This window comes from Bufo bufo, chromosome 2 (assembly GCF_905171765.1).
Source record: "Bufo bufo chromosome 2, aBufBuf1.1, whole genome shotgun sequence".
Taxonomy (NCBI): Eukaryota; Metazoa; Chordata; class Amphibia; order Anura; family Bufonidae; genus Bufo; species Bufo bufo.
In genome coordinates, this window is record NC_053390.1 from 410,906,689 (window position 1) to 410,921,163 (window position 14,475).

The 14,475-nt window shown below is 46.0% G+C and overlaps 1 pseudogene; it reads right to left on the reverse strand.

Annotated features, from left to right (window-relative positions):
* Positions 1–700: 700 nt before the first annotated feature.
* Positions 701–3,215, reverse strand: LOC120990900 (annotated as a pseudogene).
* Positions 3,216–14,475: the final 11,260 nt, after the last annotated feature.

Below are 14,475 nucleotides of genomic sequence, written 5' to 3' on the forward strand. Positions count from 1 at the left end.
GAAGTGTACGCTTCTACTGTCCTAGGATTGTCCTTCTGTATTCATATGTCTGGCAACCCTGATGGATCAGGGAACGCCATGTATAACAATCATGTGCCAGAGATTCCCACGAGGTGATGGTGATATCCAGGGACTTGAGAGAGGCTTTCAGTGTATATTTGTTTCGCTTCTTTTGCCCCCCATGTGATCGCTTACCCTTGGACAGCTCACCATAGTAGGTATGCAATGCTTTGGCATCCTGACGACATGGCCTTCCCAGCGCATCTAGGCTTTCATCAATAAGATGTAAACTGATGGTAAGCCTGCTCTGGAGAGGACTTCTGTATCTGGCAACTTATCCTGCCACTGGATCCTCATGATTCTACAGAGGCAAATCATGTGAAAGTGGTTCAGCTGTCTAGCATGTCTTCTGTATGCTGTCCAGGTCTCACTAGCATACATCGGGGTGGTTAACACTATAGCGGGTTAGACTTTAAGCTTTGTAGCAAGGCCTATTTCACTGCGGTCCCATGCAATTGTCCGCAGTCTGCCAAATGCAGAACTTGCCTTTGCAATTCTGCAGTTGACCTCGATGTCAATTGTCACTGCATGGGAGAGGGTACTGCCAAGATACGTATATTGGTCCACTGCATGTAGCTTCTGTCCTCTTTCACTGTAATGGTAGGTTTTTGATATTGGGCTTTTGGAACTGGCTGGTACATCACTTCGGTTTTCTTTGCATTAATGATGAGGCCAAAGTTGTCACATGCTGCTGCAAATTTGTCCATACTGGCTTGCATTTCCTGGTCTGATTCCGCATTAAGGGCACAATCGTCAGCAAAAAAAACTGAAGAAGCACAATCTCTTTTACCTTGGTGACAGCCTGGAGTCTTCGTAAGTTGAACATTTTCCCATCGGTTTTATACCTCAGATTGATTCCCAGTGAACTGTTCTGAAAGGCATCTGACAGCAAGGCTGAAAACATTATGCTGAACAGGGTTGGTGCGAGCACGCACCCTTGTTTAACGCCATTTGTGACAGGGAAGGCCTCTGAAGATTCACCATTGCTCAGAACCAAAGCCGCCATACCAGCATGGAATTGCCATACCATCAGGATGAATCTGTCTGGGCATCCAAACTTTGACATAATGCGCCAAAAGCCTTCGCGACTAACTGTGTCAAAAGCCTTGGTAAGATCTATAAAGGTGGTGTATAGTTCACGGTTTTGCTCCTGACATTTCTCCTGAAGCTGTTGAGCTGCAAATATCATGTCCACCGTGCCACGCTCTTTGCGAAAACCACACTGTGTCTCTGGTAGCAGACCCCATTCCAGATGATCAATCAGACGATTTAGCAACATTCGTGGCAAGATCTTGCCTGCAATTGATAAAAGTGATATTCCTCTATAATTATCGCAGATTTTTCTATTTCCTTTCCTCTTATAAAGGTATATGATGGACGCGTCTTTCAGTTCCTGAGGTATGGAACCTCTATTCCAGAAAGACTGGAACAATTGGGTGAGTTTTTCAACAAGCACTGCACCACCAGCCTTATAGACTTCCGCCGGAATTCCATCAGCTCCTGACCCCTTACCGCTGGACAATTGACTGATGGCCTGTGAGGTTTTAGCCTCTGATGGTGGGACATCCAGGCTATAGTTGATATCCACCTGGGGTATTCTGTCAATTGCCTCATTAGTGATAGGGCGGTTCAGCAGAGAGTGGAAATGTTCAGCCCAATCCTGTAGAATCAGAGTTTTCTCAGTGATGAGAGTTGTACCATTCGAATCCAGTAGAGGAGAGCTTCCTGAAGACTGAGGTCCATACAGGGATATGATGGCTTCATAGAAACGTTTGGTATCGTTTATAATCAGCAAACTTCTGAATTTCATCTGCTTTCGCACTCAGCCAGGAGTCCTGCATCTTACGGAGTTTACTCTGTATAGTCCTGCGAGTGTTGATAAAAGCATTTTTCTTTGCAGTTGATGACGGGTCATTTTAATGAGCACGGTGAAGGCGATGTTTTTCGACTAGCAAGGCCTTAATCTCTTTATCGCTTTCATCAAACCAGTCCCGCTGTTTCCTGCATGCAGGTCCGAGAGCCTTAAGTGCAGACGAATGCAAGATGTTCCGGAAGAATTCCCAGTCCTTCTCAGCACTTTCCTGCATTTGCAGGTTCGTGAGTTGATTTTCAAGATCTTTTACCAATGAGGCTGCGATATTGGGATTTACCAATGTATTGACATTGATCTTCTTTATCACAACTCTGTTTCCCTGTGGCCGCTTCTTAGGTTTTATGTGGATATTTAGTTTAGAAATGATGAGTCTATGGTCAGTCCAGCAGTCGGCACTCGGCATGACCTTAGTTACTCTTACATCCTTTGTACAAATAAAGACCGCTGCGCTGTCTTTTTTTGTGCAAAGGACTGAGTGTATTGGAACCTACTTCACTACAGACCTGCTGCACTCCAAGGGACTTTGTGGTTTGGGACAAATTTTATATACAAATTTTGTATATTTGTGTTAGGAACTTTTACTCTTACATCCTGTATGTCTTTCCTCTGCACTATGACATAATCAATTAGATGCCAGTGCTTGGAGCATGGGTGCATCCAGAACATCTTTTTGAAAGTAGGTAGGCGGAAGATGGTGTTAGTAATGACCAAGTCATGAGCAGCACATGTCTTAAATAGTAACAGACCATTGCTGTTACATGTGCTGATTCCGTTTTTGTCAGTGACCCCATCCCATCCCACTCTCGCATTAAAATCACCAAGTAGAATCATTGTGTTAGTATGCTTCACAGATGAAAGTAGGGCATCAAGATCATTATAAAACTTGTCCTTTACTTCATCTGGATTTGTCATTGTGGGTGCATAGGCACTGATAAGCCTAGCTTATTTTCCACGTAGTAATGGAAGTTGCAGTGACATGAGCCGATTGTTTACACCCTTAGGAAGATTGGCAAGTTGGCGAACAAGATGATTTTTAACTGCAAAGCCAACTCCAGACTCACGACGTTGGGACTGCCACGTCCACACCGAAAGAATGTATAGTCACCTCCTGTTTCTGTGAGTTGACCTTCATTTGCTAAGCGAGTTTCACACAGGGCCGCAAGCTTGCAATCTCTCTAGCTACCAAAGCTGTTATTATTTCTGGGCGATCTGCTAATGGATTGTCTTGAAGCGTACGTACATTCCATGTACCAATAGTAAGTAGTAATACCTTTTGTCTCATCTTGGGTTTTGTATTTCGACCGCATGAAATGAGATTCCCTCCAGCTGCGGCAAGCTGGGCAGGGTTTTGAGAGAAGCAACAATGTTTAGGGTACCTTTTCTAGCCCCTTCCTCATACTACGGAGGTGAGCAGTGTTATCCTAAAGAGGGCTGCTCAGTCACTCAGGTAGAATCCAACTGTTGCTTTGTCAGCATGAAGACGACCATTAGACCTGAGCCGCCTGTGTGCAGGTCCGCGTCCACAGCTCCCAGTGATTCCACACCTGCTGCTTCATCGCTCGCCTTACGCTTGAATTGGATTTAAGTGAGGGAAAGGTGCGCAGAGTTAGCCTCACTCTCTCTTCCCAGATTACATCTTGCTCCAATAGCAGGACAGAAGTCGAGACGGTTGGAGATGGGCTGGGCGCAGTGGTTGACTAGGGCATCTTTCGTGTCTTGCCGTGCTCTTAGCATACCACTTTGCTTGTAGATACTGCCTTCATTACCGTTGGTCCTATTTAGTAGCGATCATCCGCTCATTTTGCCAGACTCTGTCTTCACATGCTCAGGATAGACAAATCCCTATGTTACCAAAGGTCAATGACCCGACGGCTACTCTCAACTTGGTTTAGCCAGCCTGTCGAAGCTGTTGCCTGGGGTGTGGTCGCTGCACATGTTACAGCTGCTAGGAGCCACAGGTGAGAGCTTAGTATCAGGTGGGGACCTAAGGTGTACGAGCTGCCCTGAAAAAAAAACATGACATGCCCTCCACCAGAGGTACTACCCCTCCCTAGACACCCCTCCCAGTTGATTGAAGGATTATGGATAGCAAACCACAGAATTCCTAAAATAACCGGAAACTTGGGAGAAGAAATCAGATGAAAACTAATAGTTTCATGATGATCATGTTTAATACAGATTCCAAGTTCAATTGTCTCGTGAGTTACAGGTCCAGATGATAAAGGTGATCAATCAACAGCTTCCAACAGTTAATTATCAAGTGCAAATTGTAAGTCCATGAAATTTCCCCCCTGCCCCAGAATATAACATGGCAGAGCATTGCAGTTTATGGCTTCCAAAAATGACCTGTATCGGGACGGCAAAATGAGAGGATGATGAAAACATTTTGTTTTTGTTTTGGGTTACAGATGAGATGGTCTGCATAACTGAATCCGGCAATTCAGAAAGTTCAAAATTGCTATCTGTCTTAGCACTAGTGCATGCTATAGACCTTTGAAACTTGTTGGGACAGTTAATGGCATAATGTCCTGAGCCCCCACAAAGAGGCACAGATTTTCTGTACGGCGCCTCTCTTTCTCTACCGCACTAAGGATTCAGTCTTTTGCTGTGTGTTCAATGCTGATTGACTGAAGGAGTAGGTAGGTTTGTTTCCAAATATCCACAGTCTCTCTTTTCTACGTTCAGTAAGTCTCTGATCAATTCGGATGCACAGTTGTATAAAATCCTCCAAATTATCAGGAGCCTTAACTCTGGCAAGCTCATCCCTCACTAGCTCTGATAACCCTCGTCGAAATTGACTCCTTTGGGCTGCTAGATTCCATGTGGTGTCAGCTACCAAACGACGAAATTAGCGTTGTTCTTGATTATGCAATTTGGTCTCAGCTGTAGCACAACGATTTGGGTCATCAAAAACTTGATCCATAGCAGTGATAAAGTTATCTAAATCATTGAGGAGGTCACAGTTCTTTTCCACATAAGGGGAGGCCCATGCAAGAGCTTCATCTGTCAGAAGATTGATGATAAATAGCAATTTTTTCCTGTCACTAGTAAAAGGAGAAGGTTGCATTTGGAAATATATGCAGCATTGATTAAGGAATCCTCGGTAATGGTGACGATCCTCAACTTTGATGGCAGAGGAATACGGGTATTTAAATCTGAGCCTGAGTTGCGCATATCCAGAAGTTTTTGCAGTTAAATTATTTCTTGTTGTTGAATCAGCACCAGGGTTTGTAAGTTTGAAAAATGTTCTTGGTAAGTAGCACCAAATTCTTGAAGCTCAGCCATTTGTTGCCTCAAGGTGGGCACAACAGACTCCATTTTTGGGCGAGATTATTCTGTAACGGTCCGGGTCTGGCTCGGAGTCTATTATTGCAACTACTTGGGCTAATTGCAAGGCCGATATCGTAGTCAGGAGGAAGCCAGTGTTTGATGCGAAAGATGGAGCGTCAGTATTAGAGGAGTAGGCAAATTCTATAGTCAGGAGGAAGCCAGTGGTCGATGCACAAGATGGAGCATAAGTATTAGCAGCAGAGCAGTAGAGACTAGCTTGATTACAGGCTGAGAGCACAATAATCTCGCAAGGCAGGAAGTGCAAGGCTGGGCTTAAATAGGATATTCAATCAGGGAACAGGGTGGAGTAAACTAGGGAGGCGGGAACTAAAACTAGAGGCATAGGGAACCAGGCTTCAGTTCAATACAGGAGCTGTCCAGAAAGCTGAATAGCTCAGCTGAAAGAACTGTGGCCTAGGACACAGGAGTCCCTGGGTTCAAGTCCTGACAATATAGAAAGTAATGTTTTCCTTGTTTAACTGGGTTGTCCAGGTAGTGGCGTCGCTACAGGGTGCCCCCCCCCCCTCGCTGATTCCCCCCAAAGCAGGCCGGTGAATACTAATGAGCGCTTCCATTATGGAAGCGCTCATTAGTACCGAAGGACCAGGAAGCGGTAAACGCTCTATACTTACTACTTCCTGGTCCTCGGCTGTCGGCTGTGCAGGGCTGCAGCGTTCAGAGCACAGTCGACTGAGGAGAGAGAAAATTGCAGGCGGCGTCCAGGAGCAGGAGAAGTAAGTGGTTTTTTATTTTAGAAAAAATGTGTCTGCTGGGGGCATAATAGGGGCTAATCATGAGAGGCATAATGGGGCTAATTAGAGGCATAATGGGGGCTAATTGGAGGCATATGGGGCTAATTAGAGGCATATGGGGGCTAATGAGGCATATGGGGGCTAATGAGGCATATGGGGGCTAATGATGCATAATGGGGGCTAATGATGCATAATGGGGGCTAATGATGCATAATGGGGGCTAATGAGAGGCATCATGGGGGCTAATTAGAGACACAATGGGGGCTAATTAGACTATTAGAGGCATATGGGGGCTAATGAGGCATATGGGCGCTAATAAGAGGCATAATGGGGGCTAATTAGGCATATGGGAGCTAATTAGGCATATGGGGGCTAATAAGAGGCATAATGTGGGCTAATGAGGCATAATGGCTTATAATGGGGGCTGATGAGGCATAAGGGCTGATATGGGGGCTAATGAAAGGCATGGGGGCTGATCTGGGGGTGATAAGAGGCATAATGGGGGCTAATAAGAGGAATAATGGGGGCTAATGAGGCATAAGGGCTTATAATGGGGCTAATGAGGCATAAGGGCTGATATGGGGGCTGATATTGGGGTGATAAGAGGCATAATGGGGCTAATAAGAGGAATAATGGGGGCTAATGAGGCATAAGGGCTTATAATGGGGGCTAATGAGGCATAAGGGCTGATATGGGGGCTAATGAGAGGCATGGGGGCTGATATGGGAGGGATGAGAGGCATAATGAGGGCTAATGAGAGGCATAATAAGTGTCATCCACAGATGCCCCCATAACAGTGTGTCTTCCACAGATCCACCATAACAGTGCGCCTGCGCACTGACGAGAGACAGAAAGAAGGGGAAAGAATCCGCGGAAGCAAGCGGAGGACGGCACAGCAGACGACTGAATAGCTTCTTTTGTAAGTAAATTGTTTTATTATAAATGTATCCCTGCATACCTCAATTCTCTCGTATTTTGTAATCTTATTTATATATACTTATTTTGTTTTTGCCCCCCCATTTTTGACTGTGCTATCTTTGTGCCCCCCCTATATATTGTTCCTAGAGTCGCCACTGTGTCCAGGTGACAGCATCCAATGGCATCCAGAGGTACCGCCTAGTGCCTTTATATTCTGTAGTTATGTTCATTCTGTTATGGTTGGCAAAGGTTCAGGATGGGCCGAAATGCATCCTAATCAGTGTTGGGCGAATTTCAGTGAAAATTCACTGCTCATGCTTAGTGGTAACAAATCGATTTTCTGTGCATGGTGGCAAAACCCCCCAAAAAATCATACTTACCTCATCAATTTGAGTGTGAAGAGCCGGCCGTTTCCATCTTGATTGATGATCTCACATGAAATCCTGTGCACAGTGAAGTGACGTATGATGTCATCACAGCCCGTGCGATAATTTGCACTAGATCTTCAATCAAGAAGGTGCCGGCCAGTTGTTTGCGATCAAATGCATGAAGTAAGCATGTGAACAACATTACACGCCTAGGGATCCTATGGTACACAAGCTTAATTCCCACCTGGCCAAGTTGCCTGTGGTGAAGTTGCTGCCATACCATTTAGTAGTATCGCCTTCTTTTAGGGACCCGATTTTGTGTGCCTAGCCTCTTTGGAAGATACTTAGCTAGTTATTTCTCCCAAAAAGCCATCCTGTACTCTAATGTGGCGGAGAATGTGGGCCACTCTATGTGATTCTCGATGTGTGGCAAGGTGCCTGACACGGTAGACACCTGGAGAAGCTATGATGGACAGTACATGTCTTTCATGGCCCACTGGGTCAATGTTTTTTACGGCAGTGGAGAGGCAGCACCCCAACATCAAGCCTAGATCCTTTTGACCTCCCCCCAAAGATTGTGCTGGCCTGGCTCCCACACCAGGCACTTATCCTCATCCTTCTCATTCATGAACACCCTCCTGTCCGCAACAGCAGCTGGGCACAACGTAGCTCCCACTTCCACTCAAGGGCGTAGCTAGAAATGCATGGGCCCCATAGCAAAAAAATGTATGCCCCCCCGTCCCATCCATAGATCCCCCCCCTAAACAGTGCCATCCACAGATCCCCCCCTAAACAGTGCCATCCACAGACCCCCCCTAAACAGTGCCATCCACAGATCCCCCCCCTAAACAGTGCCATCCACAGATCCCCCCTCCCCTAAACAGTGCCATCCACAGATCCCCCTAAACAGTGCCATCCACAGATCCCCCCTAAACAGTGCCATCCACAGATCCCCCCTAAACAGTGCCATCCACAGATCCCCCCTAAACAGTGGCATCCACAGATCCCCCCTAAACAGTGGCATCCACAGATCCCCCCTAAACAGTGCCATCCACAGATCCCCCCCTAAACAGTGCAATCCACAGATCCCCCCCTCCCCTAAACAGTGCAATCCACAGATTCCCCCCCCCCCCTCATAACAGTGCCATCCACAGATCCCCCCTAAACAGTGCCATCCACAGATTCCCCCCCCTCATAACAGTGCCATCCACAGATCCCCCCCTAAACAGTGCCATCCACAGATCCCCACGCGCCTGCACCGCCTAGTGGGAGGAGCAGGCGCGTGACGTCAGTGAGTGAGCGCCGCCCCCCGCACTGCCTGCTGTTACCGGAGGAGCTAAGACAGAGTAAGATATCCAAATAATCCAAGTAAAGAGCTCAGCAATGAGCAATGATTAAAGTTAAAGTAGTTACTGATTAGTTTATAAATATACTGCTGTGAGCGGCGTGGCCCTGTATATTCTAACCCCCAGGCAAGCGTCCCTGTCACCATGGGAACGCCTGGGGGTTAGAATATACCATAGGAATTTGATTTTTTACAATCTCACTGAGCTCGTGAAAACTCAGATCCGATGGTATATTCTAACCCCCAGGCAAGCGTCCCCGTCACCATGGGAACGCCTGGGGGTTAGAATATACTATCGGATCTTCTGAGTTCTCAGTGGCCTGGCTGGAGCCTCCGCAGCCACTGGGTCGGCCCGGCCCTGCGTGTGCCCTGCTCCAGTCCTGACTCCTCACCAGCCAGGCCCGAGCCTCGGGCCGCCCGCATCCCGCCCACTACACTAGTCTAGTGTAGTGGGCGGGCGGTCCGCGGCTCGGGCCTGGCTGCCTGTGTGTACTGTGTGTGTGGAAATAAAAAATAAAAAAATCAACAGAAGTCGGCACGGACGGGCCCCCAGTGGCGTAGGGCCCCATAGCCACTGCTATGGTTGCTATGGCGATCCCTACGACACTGCTTCCACTCCTTCCTATCACATGTGTCAAGTCAAGCGTTGCCATCCGGTTTTGAAGCTGATCAGCCTGAGCGAGAGTAGCCACACAGGTGAGCAGCTGTTAAAGTACATCAAGCAGTAAACATCTTGCTGGCTGTCACCCCGTCAACTCCAACGTGAAGGTTGTCAGCGACAATGGCTGCAACATAGTTGCCACACTGAACCTGGGGGAAATAACATATCCCCCTGCAAGGCGCATCAACCTAGTCATGCAATGCTTTTTAAAAGAAAGTACACTGGCTGGTGTAAGGTGCTGGTAATGTCCAGGAGACTGTCACATTTCACATTTCAGCCATTCTTAAGAGGCGAGGAATGCTCTCCTGGACATGCAGTGCTTGCTTGCTTATGTATTGACAGACCTATCATTGACACCAAGCAGTCTGATGATTACTGGATAGCCATGCTTTTAGACCCTCGTTATCAAAGCAAAATGGGAGAATGTTTTTCTCCCTCTGAAAGGGAGGCCAAATTACATCATTACCATCATTACTACGTATGCAGCTTGCCACAGCTTTTGGCGAGCAGACTCCGGCCACCAGCGTGTCTAAAAGGGGGTTCCCTCTTCGCCTCTGACACAGTAATCCACCTCACATCACCACAAGCAGCAGAAGCTGCAGCAGAAGCAGCCAGTTCAGTCTCATCAATATGATGAAGCAGATTTTTCATGTGTGCGTAGGTATTCTGACCCTGTCAAAGCATAATTTTTGAGTGCTTGGTGCAGTCTAGTTTTTAACACTCTGTTCATTAACGCTGTCAAACATGCATTTATCCATAGCCATGGATGTCAGTGTCACTCTGGCATGATTTGCTATTGCTTTCATTGCATTCAAGAGCTGCGGGGTGGGGGTAGAAAAAGCAAAACCAAACTTTTTTAAAAAATTCGGAAAACCAGAACCAATGGAATCTCAAAAGGTTCACTTATCTCTATTGCTGTGTGAAGGGGCTGTTAGTGAGTTACAGGCAGTAATAGAGAAGTGACCCCCTTTCAGAACACCTTTGTTTTAGTAAGTGCCAAAGACAATTCTTGACTACATAGTCTATTCTAGAAGCTATTATTCAATAGCAAATGGTCATATGATGTCTGGGCACTGGTGTTTTTAGAGGATACTCATACTGCTTCCTTCACAATCTTCAATATAGTCCTATTTATATTGAAATAATAGAAGCAATATAATTCTGAATTTTATTTTAAATTAATGTAAATTATGTGGCTTGAAATTCTGCTTACACATTTAAAAAAATATTTTTTTCTTGTTAATTATACAACACAACTAAGTAATCACAGTAAAAATGCTTACATACTTACAAATTAGACTTCATGCCATCTATTGTATATGATATCAGTTACTGGAAAAAAAAATATCTGCAATATATTAGGCATTAGAGTTGAGCGGACACCTGGATGTTCGGGTTCGATGGGTTCGGCCGAACTTCACATAAAACTTTGAGTTCGGGACCTGAACTTGACCCGAACTTGACCCCGAACCAGAATCCCATTGAAGTCAATGGGGACTCGAACTTTTGAGCACTAAAATGGCTCTAAAAAAAGTCATGGAAAGGGCTAGAGGGCTGCAAATGGCAGCAAAATGTGGTTAAGAGCATGACAAGTGCTCTGCAAACAAATGTGGAGAGGGAAATGACACAAAATATGTTAAAATAAAAAACAATAAACTTGATCTAGGAAAAAGAGGTCCATATGGAGTAGGAGGTTGAGGAGGCGGTGGATGTGGCGGTGTAGGTGGAAGCGGCGGTGGAGGAGGTAGCCAACACAGTTTTTTTTTTTTAGTTTTTTTTGCTTTTTTTGTTTCAATTTGGGTAGACCCCAAAACATTGGGAAATATAACCTGTGATAACCCCCTCCAGCAGTGCTAAACAAACGTTCAGACAATGCACTGGCTGCAGAGCAGGCCAGCACCTCCAAGGCGTAAATGGCAAGCTCAGGCCATGTGCCCAATTTGGAGACCCAAAAGTTGAAGGGGGCAGACCCATCAGTCAGTACGTGTAGGCGTGTGCACACATACTGCTCAACCATGTTGCACATCCCCGTGACGTCCACGATCCAATTGCATATCTTCTATATCAACTTTCGATGTTCTTTTCTGCGCCTACCATGGTGATCATGGGTAGCGGGGAATCAGGGTTCCAGGCCGGAGAGGGAGCCTGAGAAAGGAATACCACATCCAAGGGAGGTCAATGGATAAAATTAAATGTGATCGAGCAGAAATGTGGGACAAATTATTGAAGCCAAAGCTTCCAAGTAAAGGAGGGGGCGCGCGGCAATTACCCACTCCCGACTCGGGGAGGTAGTGACGATAAATAACAATACAGGACTCTTAAGATGCCCTGTTATTGGAATTATTAATAAAAAATTACAGGGAATGTCACTGGGGTATTTTTTATTTGGAAACGTCAGACAGGAGAGGCCCTGCTGCCGCTTTGTTGACTCTTGATAACTTCTGCCTGATCGCACGTCCCTGTGACATCCACGATCCATTTAGATATCTTCTCTATCAACTTTCGATGTTCTTTTCTGCACCTACCATGTTGATCACGGTTAGCGGCGAATCAGGGTTCCACGCCGGAGATGGAGCGTGAGAAAGGGATGCCACATCCAAGGGAGGTCAATGGCTGAAATGTGATAGAGCAGAAAATGTGAGACAAGTTGTTAAAGCGAAAGGATCGAACGAAAGGAGGTGGCGCGCGTCAATTAAAGACTAATTTTAGAAATTTAAGTCCCTGTCACCTATGCAGAGCAGGGGTTTTTCATTGGCAAAAATGGGTTAATGTCACCCACCAATGGAACAGACGATTTTTTTAAATTTCGGTCCCTGTCAACTATGCAGAGCAGGGGTTTATTCACTGCAAAACTGTGTTCATGTCACCCACCAATAGTGATGTCGCGAACATAAAATTTTCCATTCGCGAACGCCGAACGTGAATTTCTGCAAATGTTTGCGAACGGGCGAACCGGGCGAACCGCCATAGACTTCAATAGGCAGGCAAATTTTAAAACCCACAGGGACTCTTTCTAGCCACAGTAGTGATGGAAAAGTTGTTTCAAGGGGACTAACACCTGGACTGTGGCATGCCGGAGGGGGATCCATGGCAAAACTCCCATGGAAAATTATGTAGTTGACGCAGAGTTGGATTTTAATCCATAAAGGGCATAAATCACCTAACAATCCAATTTTTTTTTGAACAACGTGGTTTAAAACATCCAGTGTGTGTATACGAACAGGTATGATGTTGTATCGATCAGGTAGTGTAAGGGTTACGCCCGCTTCACAGACATTGACAGACCAAACTCCCCTTTTAATGCACCGCAAACAACCGCAAACAGTCCATTTGCCCAACCGCAAACTTCCCATTTGCACAAGGTTGGATACCAAGCTAGCCATGTCCCGTTGATGTCATTGAAGGTTTCTTCCTCCACCCAGCCACGTACAACACCAAGGGTCCCCGAAAGGAGAATTGAATTGATTTTTCTAACTGGGAGATGGTTAAAAAAACGCTGGCTCCCTCCCCTTTGTTTGAATCCACGGTCACTGCGTCTGTGCCGTGCAATTTACTGCCCCACCCGATATGAGTGGTATTTTCTGTAGTTCTCTCTTCTCATCAGTTTAATGCATGTTAAGTCCCCAATCTGGGATCAATTTATTAAATAGATTTTTCGAACGGGGAGATGGTTAAAAAAAATGCTGGCTCCCTCCCATTTCTTTGAATCCACGCCACGGTCACTGCGTCTGCGCCGTGCAATTTACTGCCCCACCCGATATGAGTGGTATTTTCTGTAGTTTTCTCTTCTCATCAGTTTAATCCCTGTTACGTCCCCAATCTGGGGTCAATTTATTAAATAGAATTTTTATTTATCTGCGAGGTATTTGTGAGTAAATGACACCCTGTAACGGTATAAGTGGAGGCCTAGCCACTAGCCAGTGGCCACAATACAGTCTGTGTGGGCCTGACACACACGGGCTTGCAAATGGGATTAGATCACAGAAAAAAATTAAATAGAATTTTTTTTCATCTGCGAGGTATTTGTGAGTGAGTGACACCCTGTAACGGTATAAGTGGGGGTCTAGCCACTAGCCAGTGGCCACAATACAGTCTGTGTGGGCCTGACACACACGGGCTTGCAAATGGGATTAGATCACAGAAAAAAATTAAATAGAATTTTTTTTCATCTGCGAGGTATTTGTGAGTGAGTGACACCCTGTAACGGTATAAGTAGAGGTCTAGCCACTAGCCAGTGGCCACAATACAGTCTGTGTGGGCCTGACACACACGGGCTTGCAAATGGGATTAGATCACAGAAAATATTAAATATAATTTTTTTTTATCTGCGAGGTATATTCTGTCACACCCTGTATGAATGGTGTGCACACAGTACTGTCTGTGACTGAGCCTGCAGCCTCTCACACACGGGCAGGCAACTGCAATATATGTATATATAAAATAAAATAAAAAAAGCAGACTGATGTACCAGCCCTGAAAAGGGCTTTTTGGGGTGCTGTCAGGATGCTGTCCTTACAGCAGATGAGTCTGTGGACACAGAACAATGCCCTAGCTAACGCTTTCCCTATTGAATCAGCAGCAGCAGCACTGTCCTTCCTCTCACTGAGAATGCAGATTCCGAATGAATCTAAAATGGATGCTGTCCAGGAGGTGGGAGGGTCTGGGAGGGAGGGTCTGCTGCTGATTGGCTGGAATGTGTCTGCTGACTATGAGGTACAGGGTCAAAGTTTACTCAATGATGATGTATAGGGGGTGGACCGAACATCACATATGTTCGCCAGCCGCGGCGAACGCGAACAAGCTATGTTCGCCGGGAACTATTCGCCGGCGAACTATTCGGGCCATCTCTACCCACCAATTGAACAGACGATTTTACAAAAATTAGGTCCCTGTCACCTATGCAGAGCAGGGGTTTGTATACGGCAAAATTGCTAAAATGTCACCTGACAATGTAACAGATGATTTTTTTGAAATTTATGTCCCTCTCACCCATGCAGAGCAGGGATTTATTCACAGCAAAAATTGTAAAATGTCACCCAAGAATGTAACAAACGCTTTTGCACCCTGCTCACTCTCTTTTGCTGTGCTGGTGCCTCTGTGCGACCACCGCCTCTTCCTCCAAACTAGACAGGTCACTCGTATGACCTTGATTCCATGTGGGGTCTAGT